The 13,296-nt window shown below is 43.7% G+C and overlaps 1 protein-coding gene, 22 non-coding genes and 5 pseudogenes across 24 annotated transcripts in view; all 28 read right to left on the reverse strand.

Moving 5' to 3' along the window:
• The window catches only part of LOC108086193 (uncharacterized), a 101,971-nt gene that overhangs the window by 86,358 nt on the left and 2,317 nt on the right, over positions 1-13,296 (reverse strand). The window lies entirely within an intron of this gene.
• On the reverse strand, positions 547-665 carry LOC138928231 (5S ribosomal RNA). Its single transcript, XR_011444727.1, has one exon. It is a non-coding gene; the product is annotated as a 5S ribosomal RNA (ribosomal RNA).
• On the reverse strand, positions 1,018-1,136 carry LOC138928249 (5S ribosomal RNA; annotated as a pseudogene).
• LOC121503082 (5S ribosomal RNA) lies at positions 1,490-1,607 on the reverse strand. Its single transcript, XR_005991268.2, has one exon. It is a non-coding gene; the product is annotated as a 5S ribosomal RNA (ribosomal RNA).
• LOC121503029 (5S ribosomal RNA) lies at positions 1,956-2,074 on the reverse strand. The gene has a single exon (XR_011444728.1). It is a non-coding gene; the product is annotated as a 5S ribosomal RNA (ribosomal RNA).
• LOC121503020 (5S ribosomal RNA) lies at positions 2,423-2,541 on the reverse strand. Its single transcript, XR_005991213.2, has one exon. It is a non-coding gene; the product is annotated as a 5S ribosomal RNA (ribosomal RNA).
• Positions 2,895-3,013, reverse strand: LOC121503081 (5S ribosomal RNA). The gene has a single exon (XR_005991267.2). It is a non-coding gene; the product is annotated as a 5S ribosomal RNA (ribosomal RNA).
• On the reverse strand, positions 3,364-3,482 carry LOC121503015 (5S ribosomal RNA). Its single transcript, XR_005991208.2, has one exon. It is a non-coding gene; the product is annotated as a 5S ribosomal RNA (ribosomal RNA).
• LOC121503021 (5S ribosomal RNA) lies at positions 3,833-3,951 on the reverse strand. Its single transcript, XR_005991214.2, has one exon. It is a non-coding gene; the product is annotated as a 5S ribosomal RNA (ribosomal RNA).
• On the reverse strand, positions 4,304-4,422 carry LOC121503019 (5S ribosomal RNA; annotated as a pseudogene).
• On the reverse strand, positions 4,775-4,893 carry LOC121503033 (5S ribosomal RNA; annotated as a pseudogene).
• LOC121503080 (5S ribosomal RNA) lies at positions 5,247-5,365 on the reverse strand. Its single transcript, XR_005991266.1, has one exon. It is a non-coding gene; the product is annotated as a 5S ribosomal RNA (ribosomal RNA).
• Positions 5,718-5,836, reverse strand: LOC121503032 (5S ribosomal RNA; annotated as a pseudogene).
• Positions 6,189-6,307, reverse strand: LOC121503079 (5S ribosomal RNA). Its single transcript, XR_005991265.1, has one exon. It is a non-coding gene; the product is annotated as a 5S ribosomal RNA (ribosomal RNA).
• On the reverse strand, positions 6,657-6,775 carry LOC121503078 (5S ribosomal RNA). The gene has a single exon (XR_005991264.1). It is a non-coding gene; the product is annotated as a 5S ribosomal RNA (ribosomal RNA).
• Positions 7,127-7,245, reverse strand: LOC121503077 (5S ribosomal RNA). Its single transcript, XR_005991263.1, has one exon. It is a non-coding gene; the product is annotated as a 5S ribosomal RNA (ribosomal RNA).
• LOC121503008 (5S ribosomal RNA) lies at positions 7,599-7,717 on the reverse strand. The gene has a single exon (XR_005991201.1). It is a non-coding gene; the product is annotated as a 5S ribosomal RNA (ribosomal RNA).
• On the reverse strand, positions 8,068-8,186 carry LOC121503022 (5S ribosomal RNA). The gene has a single exon (XR_005991215.1). It is a non-coding gene; the product is annotated as a 5S ribosomal RNA (ribosomal RNA).
• Positions 8,537-8,655, reverse strand: LOC121503018 (5S ribosomal RNA). The gene has a single exon (XR_005991211.1). It is a non-coding gene; the product is annotated as a 5S ribosomal RNA (ribosomal RNA).
• LOC121503031 (5S ribosomal RNA) lies at positions 9,008-9,126 on the reverse strand (annotated as a pseudogene).
• Positions 9,475-9,593, reverse strand: LOC121503076 (5S ribosomal RNA). The gene has a single exon (XR_005991262.1). It is a non-coding gene; the product is annotated as a 5S ribosomal RNA (ribosomal RNA).
• On the reverse strand, positions 9,942-10,060 carry LOC121503075 (5S ribosomal RNA). The gene has a single exon (XR_005991261.1). It is a non-coding gene; the product is annotated as a 5S ribosomal RNA (ribosomal RNA).
• On the reverse strand, positions 10,409-10,527 carry LOC121503074 (5S ribosomal RNA). The gene has a single exon (XR_005991259.1). It is a non-coding gene; the product is annotated as a 5S ribosomal RNA (ribosomal RNA).
• Positions 10,880-10,998, reverse strand: LOC121503069 (5S ribosomal RNA). The gene has a single exon (XR_005991254.1). It is a non-coding gene; the product is annotated as a 5S ribosomal RNA (ribosomal RNA).
• Positions 11,351-11,469, reverse strand: LOC121503057 (5S ribosomal RNA). Its single transcript, XR_005991242.1, has one exon. It is a non-coding gene; the product is annotated as a 5S ribosomal RNA (ribosomal RNA).
• LOC121503046 (5S ribosomal RNA) lies at positions 11,822-11,940 on the reverse strand. Its single transcript, XR_005991231.1, has one exon. It is a non-coding gene; the product is annotated as a 5S ribosomal RNA (ribosomal RNA).
• On the reverse strand, positions 12,289-12,407 carry LOC121503035 (5S ribosomal RNA). Its single transcript, XR_005991220.1, has one exon. It is a non-coding gene; the product is annotated as a 5S ribosomal RNA (ribosomal RNA).
• On the reverse strand, positions 12,761-12,879 carry LOC121503023 (5S ribosomal RNA). The gene has a single exon (XR_005991216.1). It is a non-coding gene; the product is annotated as a 5S ribosomal RNA (ribosomal RNA).

Below are 13,296 nucleotides of genomic sequence, written 5' to 3' on the forward strand. Positions count from 1 at the left end.
ATGGAGCAGTGAGGTCCTGCGGCCACTAAAATAATTTTTTTTGCGTTGTAAAGGTGTATTATAGTATAAACTATAATAACGACCTTAATTAAAGTCATTTTTTACAAAATTAAAAGAAATTTCGGCACTTTTTGCGAAAGAAAATTAAAAACTGCTATTTCAGTGATCGGCCAAAACGAGCTGCATATGTGAAAAAATATCAAGAAAACATAAAAATAGAGCAAATCTAACGGAATTTTTTCTCGATTCTTATCTTTATGTTCTATTTTACAAAAACAATGTGCAATAGATCAGCTTGCAAAAAGGAATATGTACAAAAAAACGTTTTGAAGTTGTTCCTCTGTCGCACTGCTATTTCAGTGAACACAGCTGTATATTTCACCCTCAGAGCAAAAATATTTTATGGATTATGGCAAAGAAAATGTTTTTTTTGCAAAATAATATTTAGAAATTGGTATAAATTAGAAAAATACAAATAAAAGTTACTCCCTGCGAGGGAAAAGCGCAAGTGCGGAGAAGCGGCAAAAGGCAAAAAGTTGTTGACGATGCCAACAACACGCGGTGTTCCCAAGCGGTCCCCCATCTAAGTACTAACCGCGCCCGACGCTGCTTAATTTCGGTGATCGGACGAGAACCGATGTATTCAGCGTGGTATGGTCGTTGGCGAAAGTCGCAGGTCTTAACTGGACCCTTATGGCACCTTTCGGCCATGCTACTCGAAGGCGATTTATTTGTATCTGCACCTTTAAGACAAGTATCTCAGACACAGGGCTGGGGGTGGCCCTTTTGCTTTGGGATAGGGGGAAATTCATTGTTTTGCTTGCTGCTTAACCAAAATGTATATTTCAACCTCAGAGCAAAAATATTTTATGGTTTATGGCAAAGAAAATGTTTTTTTTTGTTGCGAAATAATATTTAGAAATTGGTATAAATTAGAAAAATACAAATAAAAGATACTCCCTGCGAGGGAAAAGCGCAAGTGCGGAGAAGCGGCAAAAGGCAAAAAGTTGTTGACGATGCCAACAACACGCGGTGTTCCCAAGCGGTCCCTCATCTAAGTACTAACCGCGCCCGACGTTGCTTAATTTCGGTGATCGGACGAGAACCGATGTATTCAGCGTGGTATGGTCGTTGGCGAAAGTCGCAGGTCTTAACTGGACCCTTATGGCACCTTTCGGCCATGCTACTCGAAGGCGATTTATTTGTATCTGCACCTTTGAGACAAGTATCTCAGACACAGGGCTGGGGGTGGCCCTTTTGCTTTGGGATAGGGGGAAATTCATTGTTTTGGTTGCTGCTTAACCAAAATGTATATTTCACCCTCAGAGCAAAAATATTTTATAGTTTATGGCACAGAAAATGTTTTTTTTTTGTTGCGAAATAATATTTAGAAATTGGTATAAATTAGAAAAATACAAATAAAAGATACTCCCTGCGAGGGAAAAGCGCAAGTGCGGAGAAGCGGCAAAAGGCAAAAAGTTGTTGACGATGCCAACAACACGCGGTGTTCCCAAGCGGTCCCCATCTAAGTACTAACCGCGCCCGACGCTGCTTAATTTCGGTGATCGGACGAGAACCGATGTATTCAGCGTGGTATGGTCGTTGGCGAAAGTCGCAGGTCTTAACTGGACCCTTATGGCACCTTTCGGCCATGCTACTCGAAGGCGATTTATTTGTATCTGCACCTTTGAGACAAGTATCTCAGACACAGGGCTGGGGGTGGCCCTTTTGCTTTGGGATAGGGGGAAATTCATTGTTTTGCTTGCTGCTTAACCAAAATGTATATTTCACCCTCAGAGCAAAAATATTTTATGGATTATGGCAAAGAAAATGTTTTTTTTGCAAAATAATATTTAGAAATTGGTATAAATTAGAAAAATACAAATAAAAGTTACTCCCTGCGAGGGAAAAGCGCAAGTGCGGAGAAGCGGCAAAAGGCAAAAAGTTGTTGACGATGCCAACAACACGCGGTGTTCCCAAGCGGTCCCCCATCTAAGTACTAACCGCGCCCGACGCTGCTTAATTTCGGTGATCGGACGAGAACCGATGTATTCAGCGTGGTATGGTCGTTGGCGAAAGTCGCAGGTCTTAACTGGACCCTTATGGCACCTTTCGGCCATGCTACTCGAAGGCGATTTATTTGTATCTGCACCTTTGAGACAAGTATCTCAGACACAGGGCTGGGGGTGGCCCTTTTGCTTTGGGATAGGGGGAAATTCATTGTTTTGGTTGCTGCTTAACCAAAATGTATATTTCACCCTCAGAGCAAAAATATTTTATGGATTATGGCAAAGAAAATGTTTTTTTTGCAAAATAATATTTAGAAATTGGTATAAATTAGAAAAATACAAATAAAAGATACTCCCTGCGAGGGAAAAGCGCAAGTGCGGAGAAGCGGCAAAAGGCAAAAAGTTGTTGACGATGCCAACAACACGCGGTGTTCCCAAGCGGTCCCCCATCTAAGTACTAACCGCGCCCGACGCTGCTTAATTTCGGTGATCGGACGAGAACCGATGTATTCAGCGTGGTATGGTCGTTGGCGAAAGTCGCAGGTCTTAACTGGACCCTTATGGCACCTTTCGGCCATGCTACTCGAAGGCGATTTATTTGTATCTGCACCTTTGAGACAAGTATCTCAGACACAGGGCTGGGGGTGGCCCTTTTGCTTTGGGATAGGGGGAAATTCATTGTTTTGCTTGCTGCTTAACCAAAATGTATATTTCACCCTCAGAGCAAAAATATTTTGTGGATTATGGCAAAGAAAATGTTTTTTTTTTGTTGCGAAATAATATTTAGAAATTGGTATAAATTTGAAAAATACAAATAAAAGATAATCCCTGCGAGGGAAAAGCGCAAGTGCGGAGAAGCGGCAAAAGGCAAAAAGTTGTTGACGATGCCAACAACACGCGGTGTTCCCAAGCGGTCCCTCATCTAAGTACTAACCGCGCCCGACGCTGCTTAATTTCGGTGATCGGACGAGAACCGATGTATTCAGCGTGGTATGGTCGTTGGCGAAAGTCGCAGGTCTTAACTGGACCCTTATGGCACCTTTCGGCCATGCTACTCGAAGGTGATTTATTTGTATCTGCACCTTTGAGACAAGTATCTCAGACACAGGGCTGGGGGTGGCCCTTTTGCTTTGGGATAGGGGGAAATTCATTGTTTTGGTTGCTGCTTAACCAAAATGTATATTTCAACCTCAGAGCAAAAATATTTTCTGGTTTATGGCACAGAAAATGTGTTTTTGTTGCGAAATAATATTTAGAAATTGGTATAAATTAGAAAAATACAAATAAAAGATAATCCCTGCGAGGGAAAAGCGCAAGTGCGGAGAAGCGGCAAAAGGCAAAAAGTTGTTGACGATGCCAACAACACGCGGTGTTCCCAAGCGGTCCCGCATCTAAGTACTAACCGCGCCCGACGCTGCTTAATTTCGGTGATCGGACGAGAACCGATGTATTCAGCGTGGTATGGTCGTTGGCGAAAGTCGCAGGTCTTAACTGGACCCTTATGGCACCTTTCGGCCATGCTACTCGAAGGCGATTTATTTGTATCTGCACCTTTGAGACAAGTATCTCAGACACAGGGCTGGGGGTGGCCCTTTTGCTTTGGGATAGGGGGAAATTCATTGTTTTGGTTGCTGCTTAACCAAAATGTATATTTCACCCTCAGAGCAAAAATATTTTATGGATTATGGCAAAGAAAATGTGTTTTTGTTGCGAAATAATATTTAGAAATTGGTATAAATTAGAAAAATACAAATAAAAGATAATCCCTGCGAGGGAAAAGCGCAAGTGCGGAGAAGCGGCAAAAGGCAAAAAGTTGTTGACGATGCCAACAACACGCGGTGATCCCAAGCGGTCCCCCATCTAAGTACTAACCGCGCCCGACGCTGCTTAATTTCGGTGATCGGACGAGAACCGATGTATTCAGCGTGGTATGGTCGTTGGCGAAAGTCGCAGGTCTTAACTGGACCCTTATGGCACCTTTCGGCCATGCTACTCGAAGGCGATTTATTTGTATCTGCACCTTTAAGACAAGTATCTCACACACAGGGCTGGGGGTGGCCCTTTTGCTTTGGGATAGGGGGAAATTCATTGTTTTGCTTGCTGCTTAACCAAAATGTATATTTCAACCTCAGAGCAAAAATATTTTATGGTTTATGGCAAAGAAAATGTTTTTTTTTGTTGCGAAATAATATTTAGAAATTGGTATAAATTTGAAAAATACAAATAAAAGATACTCCCTGCGAGGGAAAAGCGCAAGTGCGGAGAAGCGGCAAAAGGCAAAAAGTTGTTGACGATGCCAACAACACGCGGTGTTGCCAAGCGGTCCCACATCTAAGTACTAACCGCGCCCGACGCTGCTTAATTTCGGTGATCGGACGAGAACCGATGTATTCAGCGTGGTATGGTCGTTGGCGAAAGTCGCAGGTCTTAACTGGACCCTTATGGCACCTTTCGGCCATGCTACTCGAAGGCGATTTATTTGTATCTGCACCTTTAAGACAAGTATCTCACACACAGGGCTGGGGGTGGCCCTTTTGCTTTGGGATAGGGGGAAATTCATTGTTTTGCTTGCTGCTTAACCAAAATGTATATTTCAACCTCAGAGCAAAAATATTTTATGGTTTATGGCAAAGAAAATGTTTTTTTTTGTTGCGAAATAATATTTAGAAATTGGTATAAATTAGAAAAATACAAATAAAAGATACTCCCTGCGAGGGAAAAGCGCAAGTGCGGAGAAGCGGCAAAAGGCAAAAAGTTGTTGACGATGCCAACAACACGCGGTGTTGCCAAGCGGTCCCACATCTAAGTACTAACCGCGCCCGACGCTGCTTAATTTCGGTGATCGGACGAGAACCGATGTATTCAGCGTGGTATGGTCGTTGGCGAAAGTCGCAGGTCTTAACTGGACCCTTATGGCACCTTTCGGCCATGCTACTCGAAGGCGATTTATTTGTATCTGCACCTTTGAGACAAGTATCTCAGACACAGGGCTGGGGGTGGCCCTTTTGCTTTGGGATAGGGGGAAATTCATTGTTTTGCTTGCTGCTTAACCAAAATGTATATTTCACCCTCAGAGCAAAAATATTTTATGGTTTATGGCAAAGAAAATGTTTTTTTTTTGTTGCGAAATAATATTTAGAAATTGGTATAAATTAGAAAAATACAAATAAAAGATACTCCCTGCGAGGGAAAAGCGCAAGTGCGGAGAAGCGGCAAAAGGCAAAAAGTTGTTGACGATGCCAACAACACGCGGTGTTCCCAAGCGGTCCCCCATCTAAGTACTAACCGCGCCCGACGCTGCTTAATTTCGGTGATCGGACGAGAACCGATGTATTCAGCGTGGTATGGTCGTTGGCGAAAGTCGCAGGTCTTAACTGGACCCTTATGGCACCTTTCGGCCATGCTACTCGAAGGCGATTTATTTGTATCTGCACCTTTGAGACAAGTATCTCAGACACAGGGCTGGGGGTGGCCCTTTTGCTTTGGGATAGGGGGAAATTCATTGTTTTGCTTGCTGCTTAACCAAAATGTATATTTCACCCTCAGAGCAAAAATATTTTATGGTTTATGGCAAAGAAAATGTTTTTTTTTGTTGCGAAATAATATTTAGAAATTGGTATAAATTAGAAAAATACAAATAAAAGATACTCCCTGCGAGGGAAAAGCGCAAGTGCGGAGAAGCGGCAAAAGGCAAAAAGTTGTTGACGATGCCAACAACACGCGGTGTTGCCAAGCGGTCCCACATCTAAGTACTAACCGCGCCCGACGCTGCTTAATTTCGGTGATCGGACGAGAACCGATGTATTCAGCGTGGTATGGTCGTTGGCGAAAGTCGCAGGTCTTAACTGGACCCTTATGGCACCTTTCGGCCATGCTACTCGAAGGCGATTTATTTGTATCTGCACCTTTAAGACAAGTATCTCACACACAGGGCTGGGGGTGGCCCTTTTGCTTTGGGATAGGGGGAAATTCATTGTTTTGCTTGCTGCTTAACCAAAATGTATATTTCAACCTCAGAGCAAAAATATTTTATGGTTTATGGCAAAGAAAATGTTTTTTTTTGTTGCGAAATAATATTTAGAAATTGGTATAAATTAGAAAAATACAAATAAAAGATACTCCCTGCGAGGGAAAAGCGCAAGTGCGGAGAAGCGGCAAAAGGCAAAAAGTTGTTGACGATGCCAACAACACGCGGTGTTCCCAAGCGGTCCCCCATCTAAGTACTAACCGCGCCCGACGCTGCTTAATTTCGGTGATCGGACGAGAACCGATGTATTCAGCGTGGTATGGTCGTTGGCGAAAGTCGCAGGTCTTAACTGGACCCTTATGGCACCTTTCGGCCATGCTACTCGAAGGCGATTTATTTGTATCTGCACCTTTGAGACAAGTATCTCAGACACAGGGCTGGGGGTGGCCCTTTTGCTTTGGGATAGGGGGAAATTCATTGTTTTGCTTGCTGCTTAACCAAAATGTATATTTCAACCTCAGAGCAAAAATATTTTATGGTTTATGGCAAAGAAAATGTTTTTTTTTGCAAAATAATATTTAGAAATTGGTATAAATTAGAAAAATACAAATAAAAGTTACTCCCTGCGAGGGAAAAGCGCAAGTGCGGAGAAGCGGCAAAAGGCAAAAAGTTGTTGACGATGCCAACAACACGCGGTGTTCCCAAGCGGTCCCCCATCTAAGTACTAACCGCGCCCGACGCTGCTTAATTTCGGTGATCGGACGAGAACCGATGTATTCAGCGTGGTATGGTCGTTGGCGAAAGTCGCAGGTCTTAACTGGACCCTTATGGCACCTTTCGGCCATGCTACTCGAAGGCGATTTATTTGTATCTGCACCTTTGAGAAAAGTATCTCAGACACAGGGCTGGGGGTGGCCCTTTTGCTTTGGGATAGGGGGAAATTCATTGTTTTGCTTGCTGCTTAACCAAAATGTATATTTCAACCTCAGAGCAAAAATATTTTATGGTTTATGGCAAAGAAAATGTTTTTTTTTGTTGCGAAATAATATTTAGAAATTGGTATAAATTAGAAAAATACAAATAAAAGATACTCCCTGCGAGGGAAAAGCGCAAGTGCGGAGAAGCGGAAAAGGCAAAAAGTTGTTGACGATGCCAACAACACGCGGTGTTCCCAAGCGGTCCCCCATCTAAGTACTAACCGCGCCCGACGCTGCTTAATTTCGGTGATCGGACGAGAACCGATGTATTCAGCGTGGTATGGTCGTTGGCGAAAGTCGCAGGTCTTAACTGGACCCTTATGGCACCTTTCGGCCATGCTACTCGAAGGCGATTTATTTGTATCTGCACCTTTGAGACAAGTATCTCAGACACAGGGCTGGGGGTGGCCCTTTTGCTTTGGGATAGGGGGAAATTCATTGTTTTGCTTGCTGCTTAACCAAAATGTATATTTCACCCTCAGAGCAAAAATATTTTATGGATTATGGCAAAGAAAATGTTTTTTTTTTGTTGCGAAATAATATTTAGAAATTGGTATAAATTAGAAAAATACAAATAAAAGTTACTCCCTGCGAGGGAAAAGCGCAAGTGCGGAGAAGCGGCAAAAGGCAAAAAGTTGTTGACGATGCCAACAACACGCGGTGTTCCCAAGCGGTCCCCCATCTAAGTACTAACCGCGCCCGACGCTGCTTAATTTCGGTGATCGGACGAGAACCGATGTATTCAGCATGGTATGGTCGTTGGCGAAAGTCGCAGGTCTTAACTGGACCCTTATGGCACCTTTCGGCCATGCTACTCGAAGGCGATTTATTTGTATCTGCACCTTTGAGACAAGTATCTCAGACACAGGGCTGGGGGTGGCCCTTTTGCTTTGGGATAGGGGGAAATTCATTGTTTTGGTTGCTGCTTAACCAAAATGTATATTTCAACCTCAGAGCAAAAATATTTTCTGGTTTATGGCACAGAAAATGTGTTTTTGTTGCGAAATAATATTTAGAAATTGGTATAAATTTGAAAAATACAAATAAAAGATAATCCCTGCGAGGGAAAAGCGCAAGTGCGGAGAAGCGGCAAAAGGCAAAAAGTTGTTGACGATGCCAACAACACGCGGTGTTCCCAAGCGGTCGCGCATCTAAGTACTAACCGCGCCCGACGCTGCTTAATTTCGGTGATCGGACGAGAACCGATGTATTCAGCGTGGTATGGTCGTTGGCGAAAGTCGCAGGTCTTAACTGGACCCTTATGGCACCTTTCGGCCATGCTACTCGAAGGTGATTTATTTGTATCTGCACCTTTGAGACAAGTATCTCAGACACAGGGCTGGGGGTGGCCCTTTTGCTTTGGGATAGGGGGAAATTCATTGTTTTGGTTGCTGCTTAACCAAAATGTATATTTCAACCTCAGAGCAAAAATATTTTCTGGTTTATGGCACAGAAATTGTGTTTTTGTTGCGAAATAATATTTAGAAATTGGTATAAATTAGAAAAATACAAATAAAAGATAATCCCTGCGAGGGAAAAGCGCAAGTGCGGAGAAGCGGCAAAAGGCAAAAAGTTGTTGACGATGCCAACAACACGCGGTGATCCCAAGCGGTCCCCCATCTAAGTACTAACCGCGCCCGACGCTGCTTAATTTCGGTGATCGGACGAGAACCGATGTATTCAGCGTGGTATGGTCGTTGGCGAAAGTCGCAGGTCTTAACTGGACCCTTATGGCACCTTTCGGCCATGCTACTCGAAGGCGATTTATTTGTATCTGCACCTTTAAGACAAGTATCTCACACACAGGGCTGGGGGTGGCCCTTTTGCTTTGGGATAGGGGGAAATTCATTGTTTTGCTTGCTGCTTAACCAAAATGTATATTTCAACCTCAGAGCAAAAATATTTTATGGTTTATGGCAAAGAAAATGTTTTTTTTTGTTGCGAAATAATATTTAGAAATTGGTATAAATTAGAAAAATACAAATAAAAGATACTCCCTGCGAGGGAAAAGCGCAAGTGCGGAGAAGCGGCAAAAGGCAAAAAGTTGTTGACGATGCCAACAACACGCGGTGTTGCCAAGCGGTCCCACATCTAAGTACTAACCGCGCCCGACGCTGCTTAATTTCGGTGATCGGACGAGAACCGATGTATTCAGCGTGGTATGGTCGTTGGCGAAAGTCGCAGGTCTTAACTGGACCCTTATGGCACCTTTCGGCCATGCTACTCGAAGGCGATTTATTTGTATCTGCACCTTTGAGACAAGTATCTCAGACACAGGGCTGGGGGTGGCCCTTTTGCTTTGGGATAGGGGGAAATTCATTGTTTTGCTTGCTGCTTAACCAAAATGTATATTTCACCCTCAGAGCAAAAATATTTTATGGATTATGGCAAAGAAAATGTTTTTTTTGCAAAATAATATTTAGAAATTGGTATAAATTAGAAAAATACAAATAAAAGTTACTCCCTGCGAGGGAAAAGCGCAAGTGCGGAGAAGCGGCAAAAGGCAAAAAGTTGTTGACGATGCCAACAACACGCGGTGTTCCCAAGCGGTCCCCCATCTAAGTACTAACCGCGCCCGACGCTGCTTAATTTCGGTGATCGGACGAGAACCGATGTATTCAGCGTGGTATGGTCGTTGGCGAAAGTCGCAGGTCTTAACTGGACCCTTATGGCACCTTTCGGCCATGCTACTCGAAGGCGATTTATTTGTATCTGCACCTTTGAGACAAGTATCTCAGACACAGGGCTGGGGGTGGCCCTTTTGCTTTGGAATAGGGGGAAATTCATTGTTTTGCTTGCTGCTTAACCAAAATGTATATTTCACCCTCAGAGCAAAAATATTTTATGGATTATGGCAAAGAAAATGTTTTTTTTGCAAAATAATATTTAGAAATTGGTATAAATTAGAAAAATACAAATAAAAGTTACTCCCTGCGAGGGAAAAGCGCAAGTGCGGAGAAGCGGCAAAAGGCAAAAAGTTGTTGACGATGCCAACAACACGCGGTGTTCCCAAGCGGTCCCCCATCTAAGTACTAACCGCGCCCGACGCTGCTTAATTTCGGTGATCGGACGAGAACCGATGTATTCAGCGTGGTATGGTCGTTGGCGAAAGTCGCAGGTCTTAACTGGACCCTTATGGCACCTTTCGGCCATGCTACTCGAAGGCGATTTATTTGTATCTGCACCTTTGAGACAAGTATCTCAGACACAGGGCTGGGGGTGGCCCTTTTGCTTTGGGATAGGGGGAAATTCATTGTTTTGCTTGCTGCTTAACCAAAATGTATATTTCACCCTCAGAGCAAAAATATTTTATGGATTATGGCAAAGAAAATGTTTTTTTTGCAAAATAATATTTAGAAATTGGTATAAATTAGAAAAATACAAATAAAAGTTACTCCCTGCGAGGGAAAAGCGCAAGTGCGAAGAAGCGGCAAAAGGCAAAAAGTTGTTGACGATGCCAACAACACGCGGTGTTCCCAAGCGGTCCCCCATCTAAGTACTAACCGCGCCCGACGCTGCTTAATTTCGGTGATCGGACGAGAACCGATGTATTCAGCGTGGTATGGTCGTTGGCGAAAGTCGCAGGTCTTAACTGGACCCTTATGGCACCTTTCGGCCATGCTACTCGAAGGCGATTTATTTGTATCTGCACCTTTGAGACAAGTATCTCAGACACAGGGCTGGGGGTGGCCCTTTTGCTTTGGGATAGGGGGAAATTCATTGTTTTGCTTGCTGCTTAACCAAAATGTATATTTCAACCTCAGAGCAAAAATATTTTATGGTTTATGGCAAAGAAAATGTTTTTTTTTGTTGCGAAATAATATTTAGAAATTGGTATAAATTAGAAAAATACAAATAAAAGATACTCCCTGCGAGGGAAAAGCGCAAGTGCGGAGAAGCGGCAAAAGGCAAAAAGTTGTTGACGATGCCAACAACACGCGGTGTTCCCAAGCGGTCCCCCATCTAAGTACTAACCGCGCCCGACGCTGCTTAATTTCGGTGATCGGACGAGAACCGATGTATTCAGCGTGGTATGGTCGTTGGCGAAAGTCGCAGGTCTTAACTGGACCCTTATGGCACCTTTCGGCCATGCTACTCGAAGGCGATTTATTTGTATCTGCACCTTTGAGACAAGTATCTCAGACACAGGGCTGGGGGTGGCCCTTTTGCTTTGGGATAGGGGGAAATTCATTGTTTTGCTTGCTGCTTAACCAAAATGTATATTTCAACCTCAGAGCAAAAATATTTTATGGTTTATGGCAAAGAAAATGTTTTTTTTTGTTGCGAAATAATATTTAGAAATTGGTATAAATTAGAAAAATACAAATAAAAGATACTCCCTGCGAGGGAAAAGCGCAAGTGCGGAGAAGCGGCAAAGGGCAAAAAGTTGTTGACGATGCCAACAACACGCGGTGTTCCCAAGCGGTCCCCCATCTAAGTACTAACCGCGCCCGACGCTGCTTAATTTCGGTGATCGGACGAGAACCGATGTATTCAGCGTGGTATGGTCGTTGGCGAAAGTCGCAGGTCTTAACTGGACCCTTATGGCACCTTTCGGCCATGCTACTCGAAGGCGATTTATTTGTATCTGCACCTTTGAGACAAGTATCTCAGACACAGGGCTGGGGGTGGCCCTTTTGCTTTGGGATAGGGGGAAATTCATGGTTTTCCTTGCTGCTTAACCAAAATGTATATTTCACCCTCAGAGCAAAAATATTTTATGGTTTATGGCACAGAAAATGTTTTTTTTTGTTGCGAAATAATATTTAGAAATTGGTATAAATTAGAAAAATACAAATAAAAGATACTCCCTGCGAGGGAAAAGCGCAAGTGCGGAGAAGCGGCAAAAGGCAAAAAGTTGTTGACGATGCCAACAACACGCGGTGTTCCCAAGCGGTCCCCCATCTAAGTACTAACCGCGCCCGACGCTGCTTAATTTCGGTGATCGGACGAGAACCGATGTATTCAGCGTGGTATGGTCGTTGGCGAAAGTCGCAGGTCTTAACTGGACCCTTATGGCACCTTTCGGCCATGCTACTCGAAGGCGATTTATTTGTATCTGCACCTTTGAGACAAGTATCTCAGACACAGGGCTGGGGGTGGCCCTTTTGCTTTGGGATAGGGGGAAATTCATTGTTTTGCTTGCTGCTTAACCAAAATGTATATTTCACCCTCAGAGCAAAAATATTTTATGGATTATGGCAAAGAAAATGTTTTTTTTGCAAAATAATATTTAGAAATTGGTATAAATTAGAAAAATACAAATAAAAGATACTCCCTGCGAGGGAAAAGCGCAAGTGCGGAGAAGCGGCAAAAGGCAAAAAGTTGTTGACGATGCCAACAACACGCGGTGTTCCCAAGCGGTCCCCCATCTAAGTACTAACCGCGCCCGACGCTGCTTAATTTCGGTGATCGGACGAGAACCGATGTATTCAGCGTGGTATGGTCGTTGGCGAAAGTCGCAGGTCTTAACTGGACCCTTATGGCACCTTTCGGCCATGCTACTCGAAGGCGATTTATTTGTATCTGCACCTTTAAGACAAGTATCTCAGACACAGGGCTGGGGGTGGCCCTTTTGCTTTGGGATAGGGGGAAATTCATTGTTTTGGTTGCTGCTTAACCAAAATGTATATTTCACCCTCAGAGCAAAAATATTTTATGGATTATGGCAAAGAAAATGTTTTTTTTTTGTTGCGAAATAATATTTAGAAATTGGTATAAATTAGAAAAATACAAATAAAAGATACTCCCTGCGAGGGAAAAGCGCAAGTGCGGAGAAGCGGCAAAAGGCAAAAAGTTGTTGACGATGCCAACAACACGCGGTGTTCCCAAGCGGTCCCCCATCTAAGTACTAACCGCGCCCGACGCTGCTTAATTTCGGTGATCGGACGAGAACCGATGTATTCAGCGTGGTATGGTCGTTGGCGAAAGTCGCAGGTCTTAACTGGACCCTTATGGCACCTTTCGGCCATGCTACTCGAAGGCGATTTATTTGTATCTGCACCTTTAAGACAAGTATCTCACACACAGGGCTGGGGGTGGCCCTTTTGCTTTGGGATAGGGGGAAATTCATTGTTTTGCTTGCTGCTTAACCAAAATGTATATTTCACCCTCAGAGCAAAAATATTTTATGGTTTAAACCAGCGATGGGCACGCAGTGGCTCAATTTGCTCACGCTGCTCAAACCGTTATCTTTTTTCGGAGGCGCCAGCATGTCGCACAATTGCAGACGCACAAGTGCAGTGCTCGCGACCAGCGAACCGTGAAGATTTACAAAAACAACCACACTGACCTTTGGCGCAGGTAGCGAGCCCATCGCCGCGATCCCGAGTTTGCAACAACA

This window comes from Drosophila kikkawai, chromosome 2R, assembly GCF_030179895.1.
Source record: "Drosophila kikkawai strain 14028-0561.14 chromosome 2R, DkikHiC1v2, whole genome shotgun sequence".
NCBI classification, from domain to species: domain Eukaryota; kingdom Metazoa; phylum Arthropoda; class Insecta; order Diptera; family Drosophilidae; genus Drosophila; species Drosophila kikkawai.